The sequence below is a fragment of the Lycium ferocissimum genome, chromosome 7 (assembly GCF_029784015.1).
Source record: "Lycium ferocissimum isolate CSIRO_LF1 chromosome 7, AGI_CSIRO_Lferr_CH_V1, whole genome shotgun sequence".
NCBI lineage: Eukaryota > Viridiplantae > Streptophyta > Magnoliopsida > Solanales > Solanaceae > Lycium > Lycium ferocissimum.
In genome coordinates, this window is record NC_081348.1 from 6945168 (window position 1) to 6959781 (window position 14614).

The following is a 14614-nucleotide window of genomic DNA, read 5'->3' on the forward strand; positions in this document are numbered from 1 at the left end:
CAGTCCGCATACATCTTCTGACGACTCTGAGCTGCCAAAAGCTTGGCTTGAATAACTCTCACTCTATCAAGGGACTCTCTCAACAAATTCGTACCTTAAGGCCGAACCTCAAACCCATCATCGAAGATCTACACCTCCTACCATATAACCCTATCTACCGATCGAGAAAATGAACTCGAAGGTTCTCGCAAAGCATCCGGCGGCTCACCGGAGGAAGCGTGGAAAGCTCGAATGCATAATGCTCATTAGGCGGCCGGAATATGGTTGACACGGTCTGGAAGACTGATCGGCGCCCCTCGAACTAGAACCACCATAACTCCCAATCTGACGCTACCTCATCTCACCACTACCTCCAAATGCACGGGCCTTAGCGGCCTCAACCAAAGAAGCATACTCGATGATGAACTGGAAGGAAGCCCCCATAGCCTCTATTTGAACTGTCTTTCCCATTTCTCACGAACTCTCACAATAAACGAGTCTAATCGTGACTCCACACAATCAAATCCTTAGGCCATCACTAGAGACTGAACTTGATCACTTTTCCGAATCAGAATAATACATCTCGCACCAAACCACCACACGTCATAGATCAACCATTCGCATAAGAATTTAAGGACTAGTGTCCACCCTCCGTCGGTGATTAAGATAAGAAAGTTCAGATACCAATTGGAATCAACTAGATACCACATGGACTCGACTCTTCACAGATGCCAATTTTCCAACCATAATAAAGCAACTTCTTTTCGATAGAAAAAGAACCTTTTGGAAGTTTTCTTTAAATGTCACATAGCCTCTTCCACTTAGTAATAATTCAAAGGACACAATTTTTGAACCAAGAACTAAGGCTCCAAAATTTTTCTTTTCTTTCTCTCTTTCTTTCCCTCTCAAACCGAAATCTCTTTTGTCGAGATTCTCTATTTCTAGACATGCTCTTATATAATAATTGAGATGCTTAATATTATGGTGGGCAACCGAGGCCCAATTTTCTTTTTTTCCATTTTCTTGGCCCAATAAGCCAATTTGAAACAAATTTCCAAAATTCCGATTTTTGCCCAATTTGGCTAAGTTTCCTGCATGCACTTACTAAGGCAAATTTAGCCTCATTTCTCACCCAAAATTATGTTCAAGTTTTCCAAATATGCAAAAACCCTCAACCCAACAGTAATAAAGACGTAAATAAATAAATCAAATAAGTGGAAGAGAATAAATCACGTAAGTCTAAAAATAATAAAATAGAGAAAAAGTGCGAAAATAAGGAAGTACACCCAGGGTCTGATCTAATCCATACAAGAGCATCTAGATCGAAATATACAAGTCTGGAATATATATATATACATCAAGTCTGAATATGTCTCAGAATGAAAAATAAGACATAGATAAGAAGAGTCTTCAAGGTAGCGAACGTTTTGCGCTCACCCTATAAACTCAAAGTTGTACTGATAACGACTATCAGCCACGGGAGACGGAAGCAAATTCAACCTGCAACTCTGCATTCATAAAAGAATGCGTAAAAGTGCAGGTTAGTACACACCACAATACTGGTAGGTGTCATAGGCCGACTAAGTATAGCTAACATAATTCAGGTAATAAATCAAGATAGGCAGATAAATCAACAAGTAAAAATCAAACACAATCAGAACCAAGTACACGTTATCACCTAGGTAAAAGCATCTAAACCTAAATGTGTCAAGTCTCAATATATCAAATCCAAAAACCAACAACATAAGTAAATCACCAGATCATTACAATATAAGCTATAATGCAATGCAATGCAATAATGTATGAATGCAATGCAACACTGTGTAAACATGTACTCCGGACGAAAGTATCTACGTCTCGATAGCACAACTCATGGGGACCTGTGAAGTCCATGTACCTCACTTAATTCACGATTCTGGGAAAAACATCGGATATTGGACTCTCACATCACTCCACTCAATCCATGAATCCGGGATGACCATCGGATATGGGACTCTCACATCACTCCACTCAATCCATGAATTCGGGATGACCATCGGATATGGGACTCTCACATCACTCTCACGCAAACTGAGCCCAGCTTATCACAGTGTTTCCTCAAGTATCATCAATCTATCAAAAGTATATCATGAAGGATGAGAGTGAGTGCAATATATGAGTCAACATCAATAATCAGATCAATCTCACTAGTACCAAGCATAGGTACGCCAATAATATCATGAAAGACTACACAAGTCATATAGAACATTATCTACGTAATCAAATGTCAACAAGTGAGGTACCACAATATTATGAACAATATATATCAATAGTCTCCAATATCTACTATTACCACGCGGTATCAAGCCAACAACAATAGAATAAATCAAGTGATAACACAACGGCGTGGCTAGACCCACTCACACAACAGGGCCCAACTTAAGACAATATCCAATCCAACTTCATACCCGAGGTTTTCATGCTTTCTCCTACAATATCATCAAAAATATATGCTTCGCTACACGAAGTCTCACCAAGGGTAAGCCATAACCTACCTAGATGGCCGAACAGTGGTACACCAATAATCACTTCTTAGCCTTGCCCATCCGCTGAGCCTCAATTTTAAGAAAGTCTAGGCATATTCGAAATCTTGATTAGAAATCATGAAGATCGATACCTATGTTGCTATCTTTCAAATTAGGTCAAAAACCAACCCTAGAATTTGAGAAAAAGGGGCCCACAAGGTCAAAACGGGAAATTCGAGGGTAAAATATTCAATTTAACACTAGGTGATCAAAACCCATCAACTAATTGCTAATTTAACTCAAAGATTCATCCAATTTCAAAATCCAAGCAAAACCTCCAATTTTGGGTATAAACTCTAGCTCTTAGATTCAAGAATTCAACACTAATTGTCACGACCCGACTAGGGGCCATGACGGGTACCCAGAGCTGGCTACCGAGCACCTCTCATTAAGCAGCTACCGAGCACCTCTCATTAAGCTAATAATCATACTCAAATTGTTCAAGGGAGATTTTAAAGTAAATCTTGCAAATTGCAACAATACATGGGTCTCTTATATAACTATCCAACAGTCTATATACATAAGCCCTTACGGCTACAAAAATGATATACAAAAGTGTACACAGACATCATCATGGGACACAGTTTACCCACACGTACGTATCTACGAGCCTCTACTAGAGTACTAGACATAAAGACGAGACAGGACCCCGTCGTGCCCAAAATATATATATGCACAAAAGAACATGATCATAAGTAGCACCTCCGGAATAATGGAGTGCTCCTGTAAGTCCGCTGATAAGCTCCTACCAATCTGCGCCGTCTCCCTGTCTACCTGTGGGCATGAACACAGCTTCCAAAAAGAAAGGACGTCAGTACGAACATTGTACTGAGTATGTAAGGCATAAATAATAATAGCATAGTAAAGAAACAATGGAACATGAGCTGAAGATATAACCTGCTTGACCTTTAAAGGAAAACACATGTATGCATATCATATATATACCATCATCGTTAACCCGCGTCCGGGTAACTATCTCACGCCGCCCACTAGTGGTGTCATGTCCGGCCCTCTAGGCACAGTGTAATAATACGTAGCCCGCCTTCGCGGTGTCATGTTCGGCCATCTAGGCCTGATGTAATCTCAAGCCGCCCACCGTTGCGGTGTCGTGCCCGGCCATCTACGAACGGTGGGATCGTATTATCATATACTCATCATAAACTTATCATAAAGCAAGCATTAGAATCCAAAGATAATCTATAAACATATCGGGGTGACGTAAGGTCGAGAACTCCCGATTCCATTATGGAGTAATTATAACCATCATACCTCACCTTGAAGGAACTAACATTATAAGGCGGGTCTAGCAACAGTGAATAACATTAAAGAATCGTATAAGGGTCATTAGCCTCGTCAAGATATCATATCGTAAGCTTTAGGATCTTTGGGCTTAGACTCATCGTCACCATTATTGGATTCATAACATAATATAAACTTTATCTCTTAAAAAGCTCTTCATAAACATTGACTCATATTTTTTAGGGAAAGTGAGAAGGTTATGGAGAATAAGGAAAATGATATCATAGGAATCATTCTTCATAAACATTGACTCATATTTTTCCGGAAAGTGAGAAGGTCATGGAGAATAAGGAAAATGATATCATAGGAATCATGCCTTAGGAATGAAGGGACTAGCCTTACATACCTTTTCGTGTATCTACTTTATCACTTGAACGTTCCCCTCCAATATTCACGTCTCTACCTTCAAGAGAGTTCGTACTAATATTAGATAATCGATAACATGAGCATGCTTATACTAAAGCTAGAGAAAATTGGACAGCATCTCCTTTGTTTATACAACTTTCTCCATATCACATATCAAGTCCCAAATGTCAATAATAACATTCATCATATCATAATCAACAATCTTCATTCACCTCACATTATTCAAATCTCCCAATTCTATTTCAAATCATCCATAACCATGGTCATAATACAACATTACATTCATCCTAATATAATGTTTCTCCCATGTTCTTAATATCATTTATAACATAATTATAATCACAACACATCAAGAATCATGATTCATATGAAGCTACTATTCAAAATATCACTATTCTCATTTTTGTAACCCATCTTCTATTTTCTTCCATAATCCAAGTCTTTCAACCTCTCAATACTCTAAATAATATGAATTGACCATAAAACTTACCTCTGATAGTATGAGAATGACCTTTGGATGAAAATACTTCTCTTGAGAAAAACCCTAGCTTCAATCCAAGAAGATTTCTTGACTTGTATGAACCCTAGTGAGTTTATTGCACTTGATTTCCTTGGTTTGATGAAGTTGATCCTTAATTTCTCTTGGATTCTTGTAGATGGAGTGTGGAGAGATTTCTAGAGGTTTCTTGAGGTGTGGAGAGAAAAATGAAATGAAATAAATGAACTTGGGGTCCCTTATATCAACATAAAAATTTGTCCTGATCAAGTTATACGGACACACATACGGTCCGTATAATTTATATGGGCCGTATGTGTGACCGTACATTGGTTCCAGTGGAGATGCCAATTCTGAGCAGGTTATACGGTCATATATACGGGTCGTATCTTTTATACGGTCCGTATAGTGAACCGTACAATCCACAATTCTCCGAAGCTTGTCCTCGTCGACTCGTTTGATCTCCAATCCTTATGGAACCTTCTTAACACTTGTTTAACACTTCATTAACAACATAAGGAGCATTATAGCTTTTCCTCAAGACATTATTAGATCAACCTTAGCTCGGTACGTTATAAAACTCTTCTGAAACACAACGTATACTTCGCCTTTCTCAACCAACTTTCTTCCCTTGCCTCAAACGTCTTTGGAATCTTAATGAGGACCATTAACTACTGTTTCTTACTTATAGAAGCGTCATATACCTCTTACCCTCCATTAGTCCAACTATCATACGATGACATGAAATTTTCCAAGGTGTAACACTAATAATGGGAGATGTATGATTAACAACCTTAGATATATCATAATCTAGCATAAACCCAATTAATTTCATCATTAAAAAGCCTAGATAGAATATCCATTAAGCCCACTTTCAATCATCCATTACTAATGAACTAACAAAGAAAAAAGATTCTAAGATGATTAGGAATAATGAATTAGCAAGGAGATTAGAAGGACTTACTACCAAGAATCTTCTCCAAGAATCCTCTAGAATAGTTCCCAAGAGCTCAATTTTTGGAATGGAAATAAATGAGGGACTTAAGGCATTTAACAATTCAGTTAATGAACTAACTTCCCGTCACCCGCTTCCACGACTATATTACCGCTACAGCGGTCATGCCAAAAGGCACAGACCGCTTCAGTGGTACCACTGCCCGCGGTCTTTGGTGGCACCAAAGCGGGCAACAGACACCAGAAACTTTCCCAAGTTTCACACTTCAACTCGAATTTCTGACAAATTCTCGAAGCAATCTGCTCACAAAGTACATACACAAACACACAAAAAAACACGATACGAATACGCTCGTGGCCTCAAAATTTTCAATGGAGGTCTCGTTGACCGGGTTAAGCCCCGATACCACAATTCCAACTTGCCGACCCAAGTATCAAAATGCATCCGAGTGCATTGGGAACCGAACCAGATATGCACACAAGTTCTAAAAGACCATCCAGACCTCTCGGAATCGACAAATTTCTGAAAAAGATCTGTTTATCCAAATCAAATCTAAACACCTCGAAAAGTGTATCAACAGTCCCCTCGGATCAAAAGTAAGCTAACCAAGCTCTAAAAAGGGCGAAAGTGCCAGAAAGACTATAACGACCAAACGGGTCATTACATGACACGAACTAATCCTCTTGAACCTTACCTTTTCGAACACCCGTAGGACGATCGAAGTCTATTAATTTAGTATTCTACGTTAGATTACAAATTTGAAGATAGCCATAATGCTATGCTTCTAAAAACGGCTCAAAAACAACCTTTAAAAAAGGACCCTGGACCCACAAAGGCAAAATCTAAAATTTATATTGAAAACGGTTTATCCAAAGTCTAGAAATTCTAAATACCAAATTCCATATCAATCCAACCCCAAATAGGCATTAAATTCATCAATAATCGAAAACCTCCCACATTTTAGAGAAAAACCCTCATTTTTCATAACAAGATTCTAGAGTAAATAAGTGATTCAAGCTTAGGAACTAGTCACCCATTGATCAAATAGTTCAAACCTAGACTATTTTCTCAACACAAGTCATGAATTGGTATAGGAAACCCCAAATCCCAAATTTGGGTTCATAACCATAAAACTTCATCCCAAAATATGGATTCTACCATGGATTCTCAAATAAAAAGGAAGTCTAAATACAAGATGAAGTTAATAAACCTACCCACTAGGAGAACTTCAAAATTCTCCACGAAATCTCCCTCTACCGAACTTCTAGGTCTCAATTTTTGTGAATGGGAAGACTAAACACGAAATGGGAAAATACAAAGGGTTTCTAATTTAGCGATCCCGCATCTGTGGAGAATCCCTTGCCACTTCTGCAGAAAAATACCCGCAGAGGCGGAACCGACTTAAAATAGCTCGAGCGCGCACGTGTGGTGAAACTTCAGCATTTCTTGAACCACGCCTGCGTAAATTACCTCGAAGGTGCAAAGCCTGCCGAACCTCACTCAACCTCGCACTGGTGGACCAAATCCCGCAGTGGTGAGCCCACAGGTGCGACCCCAAGTCCACAGATGCTGCACACCAGAAACCAGCAAAATCTGGTTTTTCACTAACTTCTACTCGAAACCCAAAACTCATCCGAGACCTTACGGATACAAACAAAACATGCAACCCACTACAATAACACGCTACTAACTTACCCGTATTCTCGGAATTTCCAACAGAGGTCATCTTGACCCGGTCAACCCCCAAAGACCCAAAAATAAAGTTTCCAACCCAAGGATAAAAACACTCCCGGGTGCCTCGGGAATCGAACCAATCACCCTACCAAGTTATAATCGACCTTCCGGACCTAATGGAACTGATGGAAATCCCAAAAGGACTCAGATATCCAAAAGTCAACTTTTGGTCAACTATTTTCACTTAATCAACTTAAAAACTAGTAAATTCCTCAAAATCAACCGAGACTCACTTGATCAAATCAGGGACCGTTTCAACCATCCCCACAAGTCAAAAATACTCTAACAATACTGGGGAAAGGTCAACGGGGGTATAAAGGGTAAAATGCCTAGACGGCCAAACAGGTCGTTACTTTAGTGGTTTTGAAAATAATAAAAGGTATACTTAAATAATCAATTTTATGTGAAAGCGGAGTTATAGATATGTCTTTGTGATAAAGATCAGTAATAGATAGCCTAGTAAAATAGTACAATTAACATGGTGTTTACCCTTATATCGGTACATTTGAATTTGTTAACATGGTTCAAGACCATGCAGATTGAGATGACCAAACAATAGGGTTGTTAATGCTAAACTGCTTATTAGACATGATTAAGATAATGAAAGAAAATAATCAATAGTGAATCATTTGACAATATAAAATTAATGAAGTAAATTAAGCTTGTTACCCAGCAACATCGCCGAGAAAGCAAAATTCAAATGAGCTTGTGAGCTTGAGAATTTTAGGTTTACAAAACTTCAAGGCTGCAGTAACTTGTGAATAATAAAATTGTGATGTGATACAAATGAGGGATAAGGATATACTTAAAGCTAAAACCTTAGGAAGCGTCTTGCGTGAATCTTGGTACCATGATGATCAATATCCTCACATTGTTTCTGTTACGTGTTGGACTGCGTAACGGATGTAGAAGATCCTAGATTCTTCAGGAATAGTTACATGTTTTATTCTATCCTAACCGGTCATATCGTGGTTACAAGTTTTGGAGCTAGATAGGCCTATGATATGGTCACGAATCCTTATAACATCACAGGTCTTCAACAACCAAGATCAACCTTACACGTAATGTCCAGGTGTTAGGACCGATATTGTCTTTTCTAAGTCACTTCTGGTCTATCCTGTTTGCCATGTATCACTTTCTGATTCGTCCAACTGTCCAGTTCAATTTTTGCCCTATACAGATAGTTCCCCTCCCCCCCCCCCTCAGTTTCTGACATTCACTAAATTATCTCGGGAAAGTGGAAGAGTTCTTCATTTTTTCCGGGTATCAAAATCCAATTGTCAAAGTTATGAAGGCATCTACTCCACCCGGTAGCGAATATCCTCGACTGATTAACCAAGTTTAAAGCAACTAAATAATGCGGAAAGATAAATTAAAATCATTTCAATAGCATAACTAAGTCTCATAATCATAAATAAGCGAAAAAAGAAAACACACACCAAAATCTGGTGTCACAAGTACAAGAGCTACTATAGTACGAAATAAAAATCTAAAAATCATTTTGAATACACTAGGAAAACCTGATAAAACAAGCTAGGTAAGCCATCGAGCCCATTGGCACTAATAGCACTCAAGTTAAAAAGCAACAGCTCTAACCCTAGTGAGAGCATCTCTCTCTAGGTGACTTCTTTCTAGTGAGAGAAAGCTCACATTACCCTTTAATGGCCACTCCGGCCACTGGAAAACCTCCTTCTCAGGTTGTCCATACCACTACCACCACTAAACCACCTTTTGATTACTCACATATACTCAAACCTACTACCCTCAACCCACAATCTACCGTTAATACTTCAACAAACTCTAAGGAGCCTACTGCCTCAACTTCACTTACACAATTACCTCTTAAAGCTATTACTTACTTGCATGGTGAGCCTACAATTCAATATGATATGAAAGAACTTGAGTTGATGATTATTCAACAAGATTTACAATATCTCGTTTTTGGGAGGTTTAGTTATGGAGGGCTGATATCAATTATTTAAGAACATCCATTCCAAAACAATGTGAGTTAAAGGGAGGTGGAAAAATTGGTCTTTTATGCAATATACATGTATTGATTAGGTCTACATTGTTTGACTATTATGTTACTTTGATGTCGAAGCCTAATTTCTAGATTAAGGAGAAAAACTTGTGTTATTCCTTGCGAACTCTTAAATGGGATCCATGGTTGACGCCTAAAGAGGAAACTCGTATTGCTTTGGCATGGATTTCTTTTCCAGCCTTAGAACCTAATTGGTTCGGAGAGCAATTATTATTTTTAGCCTCGACGGTGGGAAAACCATTAACAATTGATGAAGCTACTAGGAACAAGACGAGACCTAGTTGTGCTAGGATTAAAGTGGAAGTTGATTTGGTGAAGGATCTGCCTGAGAGGGTGCAAATTAATGTTGTGCATGGGACGGAGTTGAAGTCTAGGTGGGTGAAAATACAATATGACTTCATGCCAAAATATTGTAAGACTTGTAAATTAAAAGGTCATGATGAACAAGGATATTGAAAAATTCATCCTGAACTTTTGCCTGAGACTAAAGAGGAAGAAGAGGACAATGTTGATGAGGAAGAGGAAGGTGAAATTCCAAACAATGCACTAGCAGTCGCCAAAGGCAAGCAAAAGGTGGAACCTAACCCTAACCATGCAAACCCTAGACATGCAGAACCTTTAAAGGTGTTACAAAGAGGATTAGTTGTGGGCAATGTTGATGATGTTAACAAAAGGAATACTCAACAAGGTAAGAAGAACAAGTGGAATAAAGGTAACGGCCAAAAACAAGTGGCATTACCAACTGATGATCAGAGAAATAATACTAATGCACCAAAAAGCACTACCCTAACAATTTCTAGCCCTAGTATGGTGAATAAATTTGAAGCATTAGAAGTAGGAGAGGGAGGTGGTAAGGGTGTTGGTGATACAGAGGCTGTTAATGAGAATGTGAGTAAGGTGGTGGTCGAGGTAGATGCAGTAGGTAATGATTTTCAGCCTGAGGCTCATTTGGCTACAATTGCTCATGAAAAAGGTGTAGGGACATCTTTGAACATCAATGCTGCAGTTTATACTCCTAAGAAAAAGATGACTTCACCTGTTGCAACAAAACAATGGGTGAATAAGTCTTTTTCTAAGCCTGTTGCTGATGGTACTACTGAAGTTCCTAAGGAGAATCTGGTGGCTTTGAATCAAGAATGTGTAGATGTGGCATCTGTTACTGGTACTCCTAAGAAGACAAAGAGGATGTGGAGTGATGAGGAGGAAGAAAATAGGGAGGAAGGTGATACCCCCACTTGATGCAGCAGATCAAGATGTGTCTACAGATTCAGTTACATCTTCTCAACAAAGAAAAGAGATGTTTAAGAAAGCTTCAGATTATGTTGAGGAGCCTATTTCAAATGCTAGTCCTTTGGCAAATGATTTGGATGAGAAAGCTTCAGATTATGTTGAGGAGCCTATTTCAAATGCTAGTCTTTTGGCAAATAATTTGGAATCCATTAAAGGCCAAGAGGTTCTTGATGTACATGGTGAGGAGAATAATGGCATTAAAGTGCCCGATAAGGGTACTAAAGTGCAGGAAATCCCAACTCTGAAGGCAGTGGATGGTAATGATGCTATTAGTGAAGAGGTAAATGAGCATAATATACAGAAGGATTTTGAGGTTACTATTGGAAACAAAGTGGTGGAGATTGACAAAACTCCAAGCACTAGTGTTCTCAAAGTTACTAAGGATTTTAAAGCTATGACGGTTGCTTCTGATAGTAGTACAAAGAAACATGGATCAAGTGGGAAAGTAGTGGTTTACAATAAAAAATAAGGGCATTGCAATTGCCATGACACAAACCGATGGGCCATGACAAGGGCCCGAGCTCTACCTGTCAAACACCTCTAGACATACATCCGAGACATAAACATGAAGTATAGATGGCCGTGTATAACTTCTGAAAATAACCGTACATATACATAGATACATATATATATATATATATATATATATATATATATATATATATATATATATATATATATATATATATATATATATATGACAAAGCTTATAAAACTCGGAACTCCCTTCGGAGTGACTTTCTAGTCCTTACCTTTTTATCTTGTTAAGTACATCATCATTATTATCATACGCCCCCTTCGAGACTTAGAATCAATCAAGAAAATGTATATGAAATATGAAACCTTATATATGCCCCTTCAGGACTTAGGAACTTAAGGAACAATATGTTTAAACCCAATCATATGAATGACAAAGAGTAGACCACCCTAGACTTCTAAGAGTAAAGTCGTTCATTTACGCTTCGTTCTACCATAGGTCATGCCAAAATGAAAGAGAGGATAGCCTTAACATACCTTGAGTCTTCAATACCATCCAACAACGAACTCGCCGTAACTATTATGCCAACCCTATAACAAAGGTATACATGTATAAACTTAGGCGACGCTAGTATATCACGTATATCAAGAAATAATTTGGTTCTAAAATGAAACGGACAACATTTACCCTATTTCATGACCATCACAATACAACCGAAAAGACTAACAAATGCAACCAAAACCTCTTCAAACCTTCCTTAGACTCAAATTACCAACAATGTAAAGATATACAATAACCCATCCAATATACGCTCGGATACAATATCTTTATGCACTTCCTTCATCCAAATTCATGAAGTACATCAACACATCACAATAACAACATCAACTAATTTCCATATACAAGGAAACTATCTCAACAACACATCAATAACAAGTTCCAAAACAGCCACCAAACAGCCCATAAGCCAACAACAACATCAACTACGATATACGGTATAATTTTCGTACTTTCTCATTTAACAACTTAGTGATGATCTAGATTGACTTAAATTCATATAGAGGAGGATAATTTTTACATTATTTGACAAGAACTCTTCTTCCAACTTACTTCACTTTGAAGAAAGTCCATATTCAACAACACGATAAAACGGTACAACGAGATCGAAGCGGTGAGCGAAATCTGAAATAAAATTGAATAATACTGCTACTCTTACATAAAATAGAATGTTGTTATACCAATATACCTCGCTGCATATATGTAATTCAAAAAGAAAGAGATCGTTGCAAAAAATATAGTACTAATCTCGTGAGAATAAGTTCTTTGCCCCAATTTCTTATGAAATTTTTCCAACTAAACAAATGAGATTTTCATTTATATCCCTTAAGGCTTAGTGGGGTCCACATGGACCACTCTTACAAGTATTGCTTCGCCCCAATAGTGACACCACATATATATATATATATATATATATATATATATATATATATATATATATATATATATATATATATATATATATACCGTCACTTCTTGCGTTTCTCTTATGATGCCACTTGAATCACGAAAAAGATAATTATTTATTTAATCCAAATAAATATCATAATTAATTTCTTACTTCCCCACCTTATTCCAACATTTAACCAATTGCACAGCCTTAATTATTTTCTTGATCTCAGTTCACTTAAATAATAAATCATTTTTGATGCCCTTCATATATCCATTATCATGATCATGTAATGTAGTACTAGTATGTAGCCTCTCGTCGAACACACAACAACATTGGTCCAATCAACGTCATCCCACTTTCAAGCCTTAAATAATTTTGGGACTTCGTCCTCATGTTGGACGGTTCAATTTCCTAATCCAAAAATACGAGACATTATAACTTGGACCGTATTTCATTCAAATAAATTTTGAACCTCGACGAAACTAATTTTCTTCGATTTGCTTAACTTCTAATCCTTACGGCACATCTGTACCATCACTCTAACCACCTATAAGCTTGGGAGATAACCTCGTTTTTCGTTACAAATGTCATTTAACTCACACGCTTTCCAACGCATGAAAACACAGGATGCAATAGCAATCCAACAACATGTGGTGCAATATGACTCTAGTTTATCTAAAAAGAACCAAAATCAAGTTGCCATTTCTAGAAATATCAAAGGAAGTCTGGAGATTGGAGTACCAGCTGTGAGAAAAGAAGAAGGCAAATTGATCTTGACGTCATGACCCAATTTTACTAAGTCATGAGGGCACCTACCTTTCCCACCTCGGTAGGTGAACCCTTAACCCAACATTTCATAATCACATAAATAGATAATAAACAAGCGGAAGAAAACAGGATAATGGAAGACTCACGATAATAATATAAGACAGCGAAAACAATAGAAATACACCCCAGTATCTGGTCTGGTGATACAAGAGCATCTAACTAAATACTACAAGTCTGAATAATAAGTACACATCAATAGTCTCAAAAATATGTCTTAGAACGAAAATAAAGACATAGTAGACAGAAGAGTCTTTGGGCAGCGAACGTCCTCATGCTCACCCTATAAGACTCGAATCAGCAAATCCTCGAACAGTCAACCATGACGAGTAGATGTCGATACCACCTGATACACTACATTCATAAAAGAATGCAGAAAGTGCAGGTCAGTACAAACAACAAGTACTGGTAGGTATCATAGGCCGACCAAGACTAGCTAACATATATAAAGACAACAAATCAAGATAAACACATAAACCATCAAATACAAGTCAACAACAAGCCATAACCATGGTATAGGTCATCACCTATGTTGTAGCATCTAAACCCAATTGTGCCAAGTCTCAATATAGCAATCCGAATTAGTACATCACAGTAGTGTCACAACAACCAACAGAAACCAAGATACAATGCAATGCAATGCAATAACGTATGTAGGATGAATGCAATGCATATGCAGCTTTGTACAAAATGTTTCGGACGGAATAACTCCACGTCTTGGCAATCACGACCCATGGAGGACCTGCAAAGTCCATGTACCACTCACTCCGGAATATGACCTCGGACCACGAGCACACTCTCACGAACCTGGTAAAGACCTCAGGCATCGGACACTCCATCATTCTCGACAAGAATCCTCAGGTAACAAACACACATCTCTCTTTTACGCTCTCCGGCAGAAATCTCGGTGGCTACACTCTCTCATATATCATCATTAGAACCAGAACCATGCATATGTCAATATATCATGGAAATGCGTATGAATATGATGAAATGTGATATCAACAACCAATGTAATCCGAAACAATACCACACGGCCCGGGAACCACGGGAAGTGTAACAAGAAGGGAAACATATTCTCTCTCGGATCGAAAGAGTAATATGCCATCAAATAAGATATACAGCCATAATTCCAAT